The following is a 3,988-nucleotide window of genomic DNA, read 5'->3' as shown; positions in this document are numbered from 1 at the left end:
AGGGACTTTATGCTCAGGGAGCCATAGGAGCTGGCTAGCATGTACTCCTTGGAGTTAGGAGAGTATGGTTGGGTTAAAGGGGGACAGGACATAAAGTTGGACAAAGGAGCATTTATCTAGCTATGGGAGCACACTAAAGGCCTATCTCACACTAAAGGCCTATCTCAACTTCCAAGTGCGTTGCCCAACCCGCCCTCTTGCTCCCTTGTAGGACCTTCCACACTCAGCAGGCAGCTTTCCAATCAACTCCCTTATGAAACTCCTCCCCAGAGTCTGTTCCACGTACTCTCCTGTGTGTGGGTTATGAACTCAATCGTCTTCCTGCAAAATCTACCTGTTGAAGCCCTAACTCTCAATGTGACTGTATTTTTAGACAGGGTTTTCCGGAGCAAAATAAGGCTAAATGAGGCCATAAAGGTGGGGCCCTAATCCAACAGAACTCGTGTCCTTGTAAGAAAAGAAATCCCAGAGCGCTCCCTTTCTCCATACATGCAGAGAAAAGCCAGAGACCAGCCCCGCTGGGGCCTCCATGCTGGGTTTCTAGCCTCCCAAACCGTGAGAAAATAAGTTTCTGTTGTTTGTCACCCACTTGGGCATATTTCGTTATGGCAGCCCCAGCAGACAAATACGGGCTCCTCCTCTGTTCTGCACTTGGCCTGTTGTGACCCTCTCCTGGCCCTGGTGACCCAGCAGCATGCCTTGCACCCCGGCACATAGTAGTTGCTCAGTTAGTAACTGTTGAATGAATGGGGAATGAATGTGACTTAGAGAGACAGAGTTAAAACCTGATAGAAATAATTACTGCCTCTGAAGAAAGAAGGGGGCTGGTCAGCCCCAGAGTAACAATAAAAGGCAAATTCTAAGACAGTGCCCATTCAAGTTAGGAGAGAGAAGCCAATTGTGATTATTTTGATCCCATTATCAAGGCCAGGCCTAAAGTGGAGATGTGAGGAAGAGTTGTAACCAATAAACATTTAGCATTCCCAATCATTTGGATAAGACCTCACTATGGAGGCAAGTGCCCCAGCGGTGGCCTTAGCCTGCTGCCATTGTGTGTTTGATCTGACCAACACCCTCCTCTATCCTGCTTCCAGGCTCACCAGACAACACCAGCTGTGCTGTGGTTTCTCACACAGCCTATCAACAGGCGATGGGGACTGAGGTAGTCAAGTCCACAGAACAGTTATAATTTCCTCTTATAAGAGAATTAATTTACATTCTGATTTTGGACATCAGTATTGTTTACTATGAGCCTGAGCCTCAGAGATGGATCTGCTCTCACTGTGCTGCCAAGCCGAGCTTCTGACCCTATGAGACCCAGCGCCAGACTGGACTGCAGTGAACTCATTCACCTAAAAATGCTTTCTTCCTCCTCCTCCCCATGCTGACTACGGCGATCCTGTCAGCTTTTTCGGGGGAACATCCTGAAGTCACTGTGTGCTCAGAACCTAGTCTCTATTTTGGGATTTCTGAGAACAGCAGGGCCAGGACTAGGTGGTCACCTTCCTTTTTACCTCCAGTATTACTTGGTACTGGGCTTATAGTCATTGCCCAATGGAGAGTCAATAAACTGAATGTCCCTGTGTGACATGGGGACCCTGGAACAGCAAAACTCCTCTCTCAGGGTGATGGATGAGGAGCTCTCCGAGGCCCTGGGCTGCAGTGGGTCTTCTGCAGGATTTTACTTGGAGTCTGGGACGCTTACTGCTCTCAGGGACCCTTGGAGGGCTTTTCACGTCTACAGGGGAGCCACAGTTGAGATATAGTAGTCAGAGCCAACTTTGTTTCTTGATATTTGTAATAAAGCTATTTATATCCTTTAAAAAATCCTTTACATCTGTTATGTATATGGGATTTATCCCATTTTACTCTAGGAGAAAGTGAAGTTTCAGATTGACATCACTAGGATTGTCATCAAAAAGCCCTTGGTAGCAAGTAACTGTTTTCTACTCTGAGTGTCTAGAGAACACCCCGCTGTAATCCCTGCACCTCCAGATGGATGGTATCATGTCACACAGCGGCAGCAGACTAGACGTATCGACCCAATCAATGTATATGTGTTATAGTTTATGGATTTTAAGACGTACATTTTCCCACATTTATCATCTCTGCAATTGGGATACATTTTATTGTTAATATCATGCCATAGTGTAAGCGGGAAATAATTTCTTTTCTCAGTATTACATAAAATTGTGATATAATGGGTGGCAGATTAGATGAAATATGAAAGTAAAATGTTATATAGTATTCTAGGTTGAGGGGAAGCAAAGAACGGAAATGCTTTTTTTCTCATTTTATCTCTGACGTATGAAATATTTTGTCTTATGGAGAGGAAGGTAGTTGTCTGAAGGGAAGAAACACCTCCCAAAATAAAATTAAGAGGAAGACCAACCCTGCTCAGGACACAGGGTGCAGGCCCTCTTGCTGCCCCCTACTGGCCAGGGAATGCCAACACTGTGCCCAGCCAGTGTTCCTCCCTGAGTGTCACCTTGGGCACTCCCTCCCTTCTCTCAATTAGAAGGCGTTACCTGTCTTGTCACCTAGTCCCTCAGCACCAGGCAATCTCAGCGATAACTTCATGACAATCCTCCATAGCAGTGAATCCTAATGACTTCATGCTTTGTCCTTTTTCTTTCCTTCTCCTGTGTCCTGTGCATTTTGACGGTGGCGTACTGGAGTCATGATGCCCTACTCCAAAGGAGAAACTTTCAGGGTAGAAAGCAGGGGCATTAGAGACAAGAGGTAGAAGTCCTGTTAATGCGTATAGCTTCCCTCCAATCACACCACTTACTAGAATGGGTTAATTTTTATACTACTTTTTAATTGACAGAACATACATTGGAGATATAGACTTGTTAAAGCCCTGTGAATAGCCAATGCAGATTTTAGTACCATTTCTTAGAAGAAGAAGAAGCAGGTGTCAGAAGAAGAGAGATGGAGCAAATTAGTCAGAATACGCAGTGGAGGAAGTAGGACCAGAATCCTGGTATTGTTAGTCTGGAGCCATTGTTCTCCCTTCTAGGAACCATTCCTTCCCTTGCCTATGCTTTGAAGATGTGCTTCAAAGGCGGCCAGGTTATTCGGGCCTGGCAGGCAATGTCAGAGGTGTTGATCTCTACTCCAGGAAGGCTAGGAAGACATTGAAATATTTTAAGCAGGATAATAAGATGAAGAGGTTATTGGGTTTTTTGTTTGCTAAGGAGCACTCTGGGTGCAGGAGGGAGAATGGGTTTTGGGAAGGTAGGCGTGGGAACACTGGGAGGCTATTGCAGTAGTTCAGGCAAGAGATGGTGGAGCCATCCAGGGGGATGGGAGCAAAGTCAGGGGATTCTGGGATGACAGTGGCTGAGCACATGGTGTCCTCTCTGCCTTTCTGCCCTAGCTGCAATCCCACTACCAGCTGAAGGTCTGAGCTCTGTAGGGTTCTGGGAGTGGTCTTCAGCCTTCTGGGTAACATAGGAAACTGGAGACAGGGGAAATCCCCTGGGCAAAATTAGTTGTTACTAATAACTAATTAGGGCACTTGAACTCTGGAGTTGTACTGCCCATAGAAAGTCAATGCTGGCTCCACATGGTCCTAGGAATATCCAAAAAGCTGAGGCAGAACTGCAGCATGGCCTGGGTTCCCCCTCCCCGAGGGCTGTGATATTTTTTGCTGAGGAGATGGAGAGCAGAGGACTTTCTCCAGAGGTCTCATCAGAGGAGAGTCAACTTGCCACTTAGGCTGGCTCCTAGGGTCAGAGGCTGCTTTGCTTTTCAGTCCTCCCAAGTTCACTGCCATTCTTGATACCTAACTTGGGGCTTAAGGAAGAACAGAACCTAGAGCTCACAAAGGGAAATTCAATGCACCTAGGGTGTCTTAATGGTCACGCAGGGCAAAGAGGGACAAAGGGGGCTGTGTGATCTCCCTCTTCTTTCCTTTCTCATCCATCCTCCTTTCTGGACTCCACACTTCGCCTGCTTTACATGGCCTTTCTTACGACATGAC

Source organism: Otolemur garnettii, unplaced genomic scaffold (assembly GCF_000181295.1).
Source record: "Otolemur garnettii isolate 467f Iridium unplaced genomic scaffold, OtoGar3 scaffold00016, whole genome shotgun sequence".
Taxonomy (NCBI): domain Eukaryota; kingdom Metazoa; phylum Chordata; class Mammalia; order Primates; family Galagidae; genus Otolemur; species Otolemur garnettii.
Note: the sequence above shows the minus strand (reverse complement) of the source record.